We start from the raw sequence: 14,022 nt of genomic DNA on the forward strand, positions 1-14,022 counted from the left end.
TGCACATAAAATGACAATTTTGTCTTGATGTGTGTTTTCCTAATCCTCACGAGGTAAACATTTCTTCATGTGTTTATTGGTCTATGGTTTCTTTCTCTATGAAATATCTGTTCATCTTCTGCCCAATACCTTGTAGGTTATTTGTGTTTTTCTTATTGCATATTCTTGATCCTAATTGTTTTAGAGTGTGGGTGTCATAAATATTTTCTACAAATTTGTAACTTTTACTTTCTTTAATGTAGCTTTTGATAGCCAACGTTCTTACTTTTAATATTGTCAGATTTATTAATATTTTATTTTATGGTCAACATGTTTTGTCTTGTTTAAGGAAAGAGCCTACCCAAGATCCAAAAGATAGTCATCTGCATTTTCTACCGAGAGTTATAAAGTTTTAACATTTGAGTTTTTAACTATCTTGACTATATTTTTACGTGTCATGAGAAGTGAGGACCCAAAATATACTCCACCTCTATAATTTTCAAAGTTCCATACATGTGTTGATCTCTGCATCCTATTTAATGCCACTAATCAGTTTTATAATCTCTCTAACATTGCTAAGCTATCTTAATTTGTATAACTTTATAACAATCCAGTATCTGGAAGAGCAAGTCTCCCCAACTCATTATTCTTCTTCAGAAATATCCGAACTATTCATGGCCCTTATCTTTTTACACATGTTAATAAGATTTTATTAATAAATCTTATTAATAAGATTTTATTAACATGTGTAAAAAATTGGTTTTTTTTAATGGGAATTGAATCTATGTTATATCAATTTGGAAGAATTGACACCTTTATGATATTGTCTTCCTATTTATGAAAATGATATATCTATTTATATAGTCTTTAATATTGCATAATAATGTTTAATAATTTTCCCTCTAAGATTTTTATACATATTATATAGATTTATTCTTAGACAACTGGATTCCCTGAGACTACTGAAAATACTATCTTCTTAATTATATTTTCTAGTGGTTTCCTGCCATTATATAGAAATATAACTGACTTTAGGAAACATTTGATTTGTAGCCTGCTTACTACACTATCTTATTATTTTTAATAACCCATAGATTAGTTTTCTATGTAAATAATCGTAACATATACAATTAATGCTATTTTAGCTAACTCTTCTCTGATATAATTTTTCTTATAATATTGTACTAAGAATTTCAACTCGAGGTCAAATGTAAGGTAAAAAGTTTTGGTGTCTCATTCCTGATTTTTAAAGCAATGTTTCTAATGTTATTTTATAAACAGTCTTTTTTATAGATGTTCCCTTAAATTCCTGGTTTCCTAATTATTTTTATTATGGATGGGGTTACTGGTGGGTAATATGCTTTTTTGCCATCTAATATCATGTGGCCTTTAAGACCTACAATAAAGCAATAAAGTCTTTGATCTATCCCACCATCTGCCTCCTGGTTATGTGATGTTAAATCTTTGTGCCAGCCAGAAACCTAGCCATATTACTTTGGATATTGCAAACAGGAACATTACATTTTAGATTATAATTCTGTTCTTTCTTTCCCGCACTTTCCTTCTCCTTCCTTGAATTAGAGAAGGGCTGGAATAATAATAATACTTAAATAATAAATGATTAATGTGATAGTTTTTCTGCATGTAATATCCCAAAAGTATCAGAGAACTAGGCAGTAAGGGCAGAAGAATATTCCAACTCATTGCACACTTGTTTTACAACTGGTAGCAGATCCCATCAAACCTATCCTCCAGCTAAGATAGCTAGTTCAGATAGCTCCTCTACCTGAGAGCAGGTTTCTATCAGTTACTATCTGCACAGCAAGTTTAGTTTAAAAAACAAGCAAAAAACGCTACTCATTGTTTGTAACAAATGCCAAATCTGGATGCTTATTTCTTTCTATTTAAAGAGGAAAGACAGAAAATAATAATCAGATGAAGCATGAAATCTATGGGCATATCTACAAAAAAGTAGAGGTCACAATATGCTGAAGACAGAGAACAAGAGTATACCCTTGAAAAATGATTTATCAAAATAAACAGAAGAAATAAACAAAAATATCTCTTGTATATCAATAAGTGCAAGTGGCTTCTATAAAACAGGAGCAAGAACCCATAAGAAGAGAACAGATTGAAATAAAAAGGATAAGCCTAATGAAAACAAGAACAGCAGAAAGACTGAGACTCAAAAATAAATTGAATGTGATCAAAAGACTCAAAAATTAATAACTAAATAGAAGGTATTATATCAACCAAAGAGAAAGTAATAAATAGAATGACATTGTTTGAAAAGAATCTCCAGAATGCAGGGAGACATTGTGAATAGTGAAAGTGAAAATGTTAGATATGAAAAGAATGAAAATACAGTGTAATAATTATAAGATATTACTAAGATAATCAAAACAAATGGAATATACAAAATCATAATGGAGGAAAATCTTCCATAGTTGGAAATAGGTATCAGTATATAGATCAAAATGCCACACCATTTGACACCATAAATGAAAATAGAACCTAAACTTCCTAATTCTAGCAATGTTTTTGAATCAAATATAATTCAAATAAGTTAATATAAAAATAATGGAAAAAACAGTAGACATTCAATCAGGAGGAAAGATGCATAAAATGTTGTAAGTATGGCTGACCATAGTCTTTCCACTGTAGCATTTAGATACCAAATAAATATAGAGTGATGTTACAGAGTGTTTGAAAACAACGGTGGTTCAAATCTGTTTTAATTATATGTGAATGTAGAAGACATTTTCTCTTGGAAAATCAATCAACTTCTTATTATACCATTTTCATGTGCTGCATGCCTGTAGGAAGAGACTATATAATAGGCTATGGACTTGAGAACCCAATTTATGATTTTATTTCTCTTACAAATTAGTAAATTTTGATCAGGTACATCCATCCTGACAACATAGTAGTTGACTTGCGCCTGCCCCTGGGATAAGATCAAGCCCAGATTTGGAACAATGACAAAACACTTTAAGGCAATGGCTTGCAGCTTACAGGAGAGATACAAACATTCATCCCTTCTCTAAAAGGAGGATTTGGGTGTGGAAAGGGAGGATGTGCACAGTTTTTATCTAAGAGGCAATGGGTCATATAAGATTGAAGTAATGCTGCGGGCCAGGGTTTCTTGGGGATCCTTTTGGAGAGGACAGTTTTTGTCTCTTCAAACTTATTCTTGCCAAAATTTTAATGGATTAGAATTGAGTTAAAATTTATAAATCTTTTCAGAGAGGGTTGAATCAATATTATATGTAGTCTTTCCACTTAAAGACCTTAGATTCTAGCTCCATTTATTCAAAAGTGTGATACTTCTTTCAGTAATATGTTGATTTTCTACACAAAGTCTGTGTCCTTAATCTATTTACTCTCTTCAAGACAGCTTTCAGTGGAACAAATAATTAAAACAAAAACAAAATGAAGCAAAACTCCATAGCTCAGGGATTAGCACTTTTAATCTTAAATCTATTCAAAGTCAGTACTTAAATAAATTAATATAATAATCTTTGGCTGCCCTATATTAAAATCCCATTATGAGAAGATTTTCTTGTTTTGACTTTGAAAGATTAGTGTCTGGGTTCAAAACACAGGCTTTCTTCCACTGGCTATCTGTACATTTATCCTTAGAAAAATTAATTACCTAACCACTTGACCATCTGAATCCTGGTCTAGAAATGATGATGTTACACCGAATCATCACCTAGCCTTCTTTCTTAAATGTCTTAGGATTCTTTGGTACTTCTACATTATGCTGACCTATTTTCAAATTAATTTCATGGAAGCCCTGTCAGAGAAATTAAGGGATCTTGGGCCTATTTATGTTAACAGTCACCTTGTATGAGCCTCAGATGCTCACCAAGATAGAATTGAAAGGAAGAAAGAACTAAATAGCTAAGTTTGAGTTTCTATGGTAAATAAAGCTAACTTTCACCTGAAAATTTCATAATTTCGCTTCAAAACAAGTTTTATTAAAAATTTGATTATTTACTTAATGAGGAATTATACACTAGTCACCTCAAAAAGGCAAAAACACTCATTTTAAGTTGTTATAGTGATATATGCTCAACTTACTATTATCTGTCAAGTATTTATGGCTAAGCAAATAACTCTAGTTAACAGCAAAGAAAACGCTCAACAAAGACACATTTTATTGTTCACATCAATTTTAAAACAAGTAGTGCACTGAAGAAACCACATTTATAGATTCATCTCTCAAAAACCTGTTTTCTCATGTCTTGAATTTTATAGTTTTCATTTTGTCCATTTTGGATATACCAACATAGATTAATGACATATAAAATATATATAACTATCTATATAACATATAATAGCATTATATATTATACAGTATAATATACGATATAATAATATATAACAATACATAATATAACAATGTAACAATAGAGCAACTTCATTTAAATAAAATCAGAATGTTATAACAAATGAAGATATTTATTGTTTTCAAAAAAAGCTATTTTAAAAATACTTGCTATTCAACTAATTTAATAATTAATGTAAAACTGCTCCTCAGCTGTATTTTCACAGTGAAAAAATAGAATGAAAAGAATTATACCTAATGAGCTCAGAGTGGTTACAAAAATTAAATGCTATAAAAGTCAATTAACCCAAAAGAAGGCAAGTACAAAAGAAAAAAGAGGAGCTAAGCCCAAACTGGATCGGACAAATAGAAAACAAAGGGCAATATGGTAGACTTAAATATATATATGCATGTTTTTCTACAAGAAATTCTAGTTTAAATATGAAGTCACATATGTTATAAGTAATAGAAAAAATACCATGCAAGTGGTATTAGAAAACTGAAGTGGTTGTGTAATTAGGAGACAAAAATAGAACAGGAAAAGGAAACTTACTAAGGATAAAGAGGGACATTTTATAATGATGGAAGTGTCAATTACTCAATTACTATTCCTTGCAAAGGGTCATGAGGAAGTAATGCAATACAGAGTGATGAAAATATTCTCCATCTTGATTAGTCTGTTGGATACTTGGGTGTGTACATTTGTCAAAATTATCAAACTGTATACCTTAAATGGTTACATTGTTGCATTTAAATTATATTTTAACAAAGTTAAAAAATGAAAAAGAATAAAATTGACTTCTGCCAAATGAACCATAAGTGGGCTAGAGTAGCATTATAGCATAGTGATTCAGAGCATACACACTTTGGCCAGACTGCCAGAAGCGAAGTCCTGTCTCTGTTCCTTACCATAAATAAAATTAACTGAATCCCTTCATTTCTCTGTGCTTCAGTTCCTCTTTAAAATGAGCAGAGTCATAGTTAAATGGTCATTGTAAGGATTAAATGAATAAATACAAATAAAGTGCTTAGTAAGTACTCAATAGATGTTAGTGATTATCTAATACAGATTATATTCTGTATTTCCTGCTTAACCTTGATTAACAGTGGACACTTCTGACGATCTGTAACATTATTTTAACACACTAAAGGGAGAAAAATAGGAGAAGAAGAAGGAGGAAGAAAAATAGCCCTTTGCTGGAAATCATTTTTTAACTCAGGGATTAATAAGAATTAATTTGTGTGTCTAGATTTTTAGCTTGAGTGATGACAAATATCTTCCTATAATTTGACTTGCATAGTTGGCAGACGCCCTATGGGGAAAGATGGCAGCCAAACACAATATAGAATTGTTGCCAAGAATTCTTGTTACTCGATTTGAAGACTTTTAGGAAGAACTTCTGGACTGTGTGCTGTTACACTACGCAGATAGGATGTGCTTAATTAGTATGTTTGAATAAATGATTGAATGTGGGTGGGGGAGGGTGGAAGACTCATTCTGAGTATGTGATGCTTGGCCCTGCCTTATAACTTTATAAAGGAAAAACCCAAGAAGAAAACAAAATATGACGTTGGTCCCAAGGGAACTTGTTTCTTTAAGAAACTTCTCAAAGCATCATGTAGCTCTACCATTTTTCACTGTAAGAGTTAGAAGCAGTCTTGCTAATTGATGTCCTATTAAGCAATGGTCTCTAATTATTTTTTATTTTGCACCCCATCAATAAAAAATGTTGTGTCCTTCATATATATAACTTATTCATAAGTTATATGTATATATAACCATATTAACATAGTATGAATATTATGAATAGTATGAATTTTATTACACAAAAATATAAACTGAAGAGAATGAGATGAAGATGAAATAAATAATATTTTTTATATTGTCTTGTTAATTGCAGACAGCTTCATGTTACCATTAGCTACTATTTTGAGGTCAAACAAGCTTAAGGGTGAGGGTTATCTTCAGTAATAATGTCCATAAATTTTCACATTTCAAGTGATCTTCTTGTAATTGTGAAATTCTAAGCCAACTCTTTTTTTGTTAAAACTATTTATATGCTCCCAATTTATATCTTATGATGTGACTTAGAAAAACTCACACTAGGAATAGAAACATATAAGTAGTCATTTTTTGTTCTAAGGTTGTATGTTATTAGCATTGTCTTAACTCTTCAGTATTTCTGTAGACATTTTCCCAGTCTTTTCATCTCATTTTATAATGCTTCATTTAACTAAAACTCAGTAACATTATTTGAGAATTCACTTACGTGTGTCCCCACTCAATGCCAGTAATTCACAGTAAGCTGAAAGGGGATGAAAACTGGGACTACCTCTAGACTACCACATGCACTCTTTCCTCAAGACATTTCATGACAAGTGACTGATAGTATGCCTGTGTAAAGGGACAATGTCAATCCACATATAAAGATACTAAAGATTAATTTAAATCTCATTTTATATAAAATTAAATATATGTAGGAGTACTAATAGTTTCTTCTGGAATCTTTCTTGAAGTAGGCTACACGTGGAGCCCAAAGGGGTCTTGAACTCAAAAGACCCTGAGATCAAGAGTCAGAGGCTTAACCTAATGAGCCACCCAGGCACCCCATCTTCTGGGGCCAATATTGTATTGCAGAATCACTGAGATTCATGTACCCTCCTTGAGAGATCAATCAGGAAAGAAAGTCCACAAACCACATAAGGAGGAGAGAACCCTCAAGGATAGCAGGTACGTATTTGTAGTCTAGACATACATATAATAATGTAGGTCTTTCTTTTCCTATAACTGTATTTGATTCCTAACTCAACTTCCCATTTTTATCTAAGTGCAGAAAACTTTATATAGTCAATTTTCTGCAAATTCAGTAAAATTTGTGGTTACTGAGGCATTTTAGGTTTCCTTTTTTTTTTGTTTATTTATTTGGGGAGAGAGAGACAGCGTGAGTGGGGGAGAGGCAGAGACAGACAGACTGAGAATCCCAAGCAGGCTCTGCATTATCGGTACAGAGACTGATGTGAGCCTGACGTGGGGCTCGAACTCACGAACCATGAGATCATGACCTGAGCCAAAATCTAGATTGGGTCCCTTAACCAACTGAGCCACCCAGGTGCCCCATGGCATTTTAAGTTTTCACTAAGGCAATTCAAGGATTCCTTCTTCTTCCTTCTCTATGAGGTTTCACCCAAGATCTGAAGACAGGGGGATGAGATGGAAGTGACAGAGGCCAGGGGCCAGGAAGGAAGAGAATTATGGTGGTATCACAATATCTAGTTCTCAGTCTTCTTTGGACATTGGCACTCATCCCCAGTGCATCTGATGTTGATGGTCCCTGTCCCACACAAGAGAAAGGGCACTGTCGAGAAAGATTACAAGATGTTTGGCTGGAGCCACTGCTTGAAGCTAGACTTTGAGGCACCTATTGTCACCACTGATGAACAGGGAAGGGGAAAGCCAAAAAAAAAAAAAAAAAGAAAGAAAGAGCAAAAAGGAACTTGTAAAAGCCAACACTTTTGAGTTGAAAAAGGCTGAACTTTTGAGTTACTTGAAAGTCTCAGGGTCAATTAAGAAAAAGGGTATAATCCCTGAAGAGATGTCCTTGAGAGGGTAGACGTGTCTGAGAACTACAGCGCAGTGAAGGAGTTGCCATAGGAGGGGGGGCATTCTGTCATCTAAACAGAAGGGATGGCAGAGCACATGGGCACTGAAGCAGGGAATCTAGCAGATTTGATGGGAGAAAATGAGAAAATACTTGCCTGATTTTCCTCTGTGAAATATGATACATTCATCAGCTGAAAATAAACCTTAAATGAATGAAGATTATCTAGGTTTGATGGAGACTAAGTAGAATCTACTTTGTGCAATTCCTATTTGAACCTAAGTTTGAATTTAGAAAGATGAAGTTACACGTCTTATACAACTGAGTCTTGCGGGCCCATGGTGGTACCCAGATACGTTGAAGCCTGTCTGTAACAAATACATGCACTACAGAGTGAAATTATGTTGAGGTGACAGATGGAGAATATTGGTGGGTAGGAATGAGGCAGACTCTAAAGTTATAGTACTTTCAGATAAACCTCTTGGTGTGAGCAAATTACCGAATGCTTTAAATTTTCTAGGTAGGTATATGGGAATCAGTGTAAGGAAAAAAACAAGAGTCAACAGAGCCTTATGAATTGCCACAGGAATTCAATCTTCTAAATCCCTAGAGAATACCTAGGAAAGAATGAAAGTTATATTAGAACCCATTCCTTAGGTTCTGAATTTCTTTAAAACACTGTCTACAAAAGCACAGCAAGACACAGAGCTCTAGTTACCTTGCAGATTAGCCATCAAGCAGTGGCAGGTGGGTGCGTGCCAGGAGACAGACCTTGCTTGTTCGGGAGAGGAGTTTGGACTCCCTGGTAAAGCCAGAGAGAACCACTTAGTCACAAATAAAGAACCGTATCAGATAGCTGCTAAGCATTTAGTCTGGAGGAAGCACACTTCCTTTTCTTTGCTTTTATGAAGACGGCATTTTGTTCTTGGCTTAAACTCTTAAAAGAAACCATAACTAAAACCAACTAAGACCATGCAGGCCTAGGAAAGCTCAACAAATCAGAGAGGGGCCACTTACCCTACGTAGCCTAAGCTCAACCACATTTTCTCGAACTGAACAATTATGGCAAAGACTAGCCAATCACCACGTGGTGGGTGTGGACATGGCTAGGACTTTGGTGGGGAACCTGGCTACATTGGCTGTAAACTCTGAGTGCCATAAGGCTTGGTTTGCTAGAAGGGAAAGTGATTATCCTAGTTCAGACCTATTGTCCTGGCATAATTAGAAATGGCTTCCCCTTTTACTTTCAAAAGTTTCTGAAGCTTAGACAAAGTGCACAAAGCACCCTATCTATAAGCAAAGCCAATTCTTCTCCCCTTATGTAAAAGTTTTCATCAGGGCTTATTCATGAAGGACAGCTTCAGCCTGCATTCTGGTCAATGTCCTCAGAGGAGGGCAAGGAGGGATGTGAGTGGCTTAGGCCAGCACTGAAGGAGGGAAACCCCTTTAAAATGACTGGCAGTTCTATTCAAGAGGGTTGCATATGGAAGCCACTATTTAGGCTTAACCCTGGAGGCAGAGCAGGAAAGTACCCAGAGTACCATGGGATACATTGCGTGATGAGGAAGTTACTAGTCTTGTGAAATAGATTTTGGATGGGAAAACTAGGTCTCAGTATTTTTGGACATTGCAGACAGGGACAAACACACTTAAACGAGAAGTCAGTTTTCTTTCTCAGAACACAAAGCTACTAGAACAAAATAATATTTCAAAAAGTAAATCATTGATTCTTTATTTTTGATCCTTAGCCTTTTTCTCAGTCAAACTAGTAAATCACCTAGCTAGTCAGCTAAGTCACCAGGGAAGGAGATTTTTTCCACAGAGGAAAGCAGAAAATATGGGTCTGGTGGAAAGCTGGGGTAGGGCAGTAGATTTTCAGTTATAGAAATCTAAGCATTTGGATTTGGGGACTCAGGCTTAAACAAGAGCCAGTCCCCTCGCCGCCCCCCCCCACACACACAGATTCTATAAGGTCCATAGGAAGTAAAGATTACTTTGGGCAGCGGTAGACGCGTGAGAGAAAAAGAAGGGAGTGGAGCAGGGAAGCCAGAGAGCTTGGGAGCTAGTGAGTCCCTGATGAGGGACTAACTCCTTTTCCACAGGCTGTGAGGTGTAGTATGGAACAGAAATCCTGTATATGTTTGGAAGGATCTGAGAGACAGATCATGCCTCAGTTTTCAGGTGGAGGGAGAGGAAGTGGCAAGCTTAATGAAGTTCCCTTCTTCCCAGAACCATAGCAGAGTGTTATACTAGAGGTTGCCATTTGCATTATCTAAGTAGGTGTGTCTGACACAGAATTTCCCGGAGCTAAATGTGCTGAAAAGAGGTGTGAAAATAGCTAAGTGTGGCATGAAACCAGAAAGGAATGTAGACAAGATGCGGTAGTTACCTGAGTGCAAACCTTGGAGGAATGGAACTTCTCAGCAAGGGTACTGGCATGCATAGATGATGAAAATCGAAGACAAATTGTATCCTACCACACCTTACTCCCTCAAGGACCCACCATCATGATCTGGAATGTATGCCTAACAGCAAGGATAAAGGTGAAGGTAATAATACTAGTAGCAAAAATATAAGACTTTCTACAGACCGGCCACTATTCTATGTAGTTTCCATGTATATTAACACATTTAACCCTCACAATAATTCTATGATGTAGGTACCATTATGAAACTCATTTTGCAGATAAAGAAACAGGAATACGGAGGTTAAGAATAAAAATCCTGAATTAATTTAGATAAAGTAGACTTGACTGATATCAGTTTCATGATACCTTGACTGGTCAAAAAAGTTATATTTATATATGCATAAATTTATGATACATTGAATTTTCACACAAAGATCTAAACCCACTGAAAAGATGCTTTGTGTGAATTTTTAATTATGAGGTATTATATATAACAGATAATGGCAAACTGAAGCATATTTGGTATCAAAGAAAACCACAAAATAAACCCTCCCCCCAAAAAAATCCCAAACCAGAAAAAGTGAGAGTAACTGATGCAATCCAAAAGAACAGGGTAAATGCTACAATCTTTCCTTTTCTCTTCAGTATAAACCTAGTGTTTCAGTGTTTCCTTATTTTCTCTATCAACTACCTCCTGACTTCATTTTTCTCTCTTCATGGGCCTTGCCCTGAAGTAAATCATCTCAATCATGCTTTTATCAACACCTTAAATTCTGTCACAACATCCAGGTTTAGACCACATTTCTTGTCTCTGTCCATCCTGTAGATCCCACAGTAAGAGTACAAATGGGGGCTGTTAAATGTACGTTCTATGATTTCACAAGGCTGAAAATTAGCAAAATATCAAAGACAGAAGAATTCAATTTGCACTGTTAATGAACTACCAATGTATGATTGAGTAACATTGACAAGCATATTTTATGAATTATCATACAATTATTCCATAAAATATATTTTCTTGCCTTCATTTAAGCAAAATAACTATGTATTAATCATCAAGATTTTTTTAGTTTTTTTGTTTAATGTTTATTTATTTTTGACAGAGAGATAGACCACAAGTGGGGGAGGGGCAGAGAGAGAAGGAGACACCGAATCTGAAACAGGCTCCAGGCCCTGAGCTGTCAGCACAGAGCCTGATGCGGGTCTCAAACCCAACTGTAAGATCGCAACCTGAGCCAAAGTCGGAAGCTCAACCAACAGAGCCACCCAGGTACCCCAATAAGAAGGATTTTTCACCTTTTTTTTGTATTCTATTGGAAGCAATTATTCTAAAGGATTAAAAGAAAATATGTAATTCAATATGTATAAAGCATAAACAGTTTCATTAAAAAGTAGATTAAAATTAATGTAAAAATCTAAAAGTTAAAATTATTTTTATGTGTTTTCAAAGTACTTTTCTTCTGAAATATCCAACATGATCTATTAAAATTGTAAAGCCCATACAAAAAAACTAATGAATATTAAACATTTAAATTAATAAATAGTATTTAATTTTTAAAATTCACATACATCTTATTATGTCTGTCAATAAAGTTTAAACTACTCAGTAGAATTCCAGCATTCAGTTTTCATCAGTTGAATTGGACTCACAATGTATGTTATATTCGAAAAGTAATATAAATTACATAATACTGTCAACCTTGAAAATAAAATAGCCAGCTACTTTGCCAGCAAAATGAGTTTTTTTGAGAATAGCAGAGGAAGTGCAATTTGGGACAGGCAAGACACGGTGAACTATAGGCAAGTTCAGGGAACAAGGTAGAGTGGTGCTCTTTTACAGAGGAAAGAAGGAAGTTAGGAGGGGCTGTTTGGAATGAAATAGATGAGTGTTTGAGGCTGCGCAAATTCTCATTGGCTGAAATGTAGCAGTTTCTCATTGGCTGGGTTGTCGCTGGGCCAGGAGCAAAATCTTCCTTCCTCCTCCCCTGGTAGTAAACTAAGCTTCTTCTTGTTCGGTAAAATAAACTGCAAAAAGTGGCACATGGGTGAGGGCTCCCCATCCAGAGCTTTCCAACCCAACCCCATTTTTGACGAGGTTTTCCTTCACACATTTTCACAATGCTATAAAATGTTCCTCCATCATATGCAAGTGTCTTGAACGCTGTTACAAGTTATGGTTAATACTGTAACCACAAATTGCAACACAAAAAGAAGCAAGAATGTCTGGGATTCTGGGAAATTATATTCCATAATACAAAACTCTACTGCATCTTGCTGCCTGTGAGAAAAATTTGACAAGTCGATTTGCTTTTTATCTTGGCTAGATGAGTCTCCTGCTCAAATCTTCCCTGCCCTTGAAGCATTGTTTCTGACGATGGCAAACAAACAGCCCACAAACAGTCATGGCAGTTAGGCATAGTTGCTTCTCATTTCATATAGGCTACAGGGAATGATACGTAAGAAAGTGGCTCCCTGGGGCCTGTATGGTGTTAGTCATGAGAGAGGATATATACGATTATAAATCATGCTACCCCATTTAGGAGCACCACATTCCTAAAAACAGAGATGCACTTATTTTCCCTAAGTAACATGGAAATGCTCACATATACACAAAAATAGGGAGAATACTAATCATCTCTTAGCTTCCACTCTTATCACCTGGGTCATATGTTCCTTAATAAATTTGTGCAGGGGCATCTGGGTGGCTCAGTGAGTTGAGCACTCAACTCGTGATTTTGGCTTGGGTCTTGATCTCACTGTGAGATAGAGATGGCAGTGCAGAGCCTGCTTGGGATTCTGTATCTCCCTCTCTCTCTCTGCCCCCACCACCCCCCCGCCCCCAGTTCACACTGTGTCTCTCTCCCTCTCATAAATAAATAAATATTAATTTTTTTTTTAATTTCTCTCCTTCTATGGAATTCCATTGGGTTCATATGGGGCTGACCCTCCCGTTCCTTGCCACAGTGGGAAGAAAGTCATTGCCCATCCAAGTGCCTTCTTTCTAGAGTGAGAAGGTTCAGTACAGGAGCATATCTCCAGTCGGACTGACCAAAGTATTCCAGAAATTATTTCCTGGATCTGTTGGGGAGCAACAGTCTCTTCCCCCAGTGGGATGTTTAAACTGGGAGTTAGAAGTCTGTGGTTGTTGGTGGCTGTCTTGTTAGTCACATATGTAGACCCAGTGTGAAAAATCAAGCCTGACAGAGACAAGCAGAACCAAGGGAGAGAGGCAGAACCCCTGCACACAGCTATTAAGGCACCAGACATAGAGGACAGAAAACAACAGCATTATTGAAGGCCCTCGGCCCCTTTTTTCAGAAGTTACACCTCTGGACTACAGTTACGTGGATCAATAAATCTTTTTGTTTAAATTCAGATTGAGTGGAGGCGCCTGGCTAACTCAGTCGGTTAAGCATCCAACTCTCGATTTTGGCTCAGGTCACGATCTCACAGTTTGTGGGTTTGAGCCCTGCATCGGGCTCTGTGCTGACAGCACGGAGTCTGCTTGGGATTCGCTCTCTCCCGCTCTGTCTGCCCCTCTCCTGCTTGTGCTCTGTCTCTCCCTCTCAAAATAAATAAATAAAACATGCAAAAATAAAAAAAAAATAAATTCAGATCGAGTGCCTGCATCCTGCAATCAAAGAGTATTATGATAAATTTAAGTTAATCTACAATAACTTGATTAAGATGATTACATATAGGTT

This window comes from Lynx rufus, unplaced genomic scaffold, assembly GCF_022079265.1.
Source record: "Lynx rufus isolate CCGP_SWC_20201006 ecotype Redwood Valley unplaced genomic scaffold, mLynRuf1.p SCAF_6, whole genome shotgun sequence".
In the NCBI taxonomy this organism is placed as follows: domain Eukaryota; kingdom Metazoa; phylum Chordata; class Mammalia; order Carnivora; family Felidae; genus Lynx; species Lynx rufus.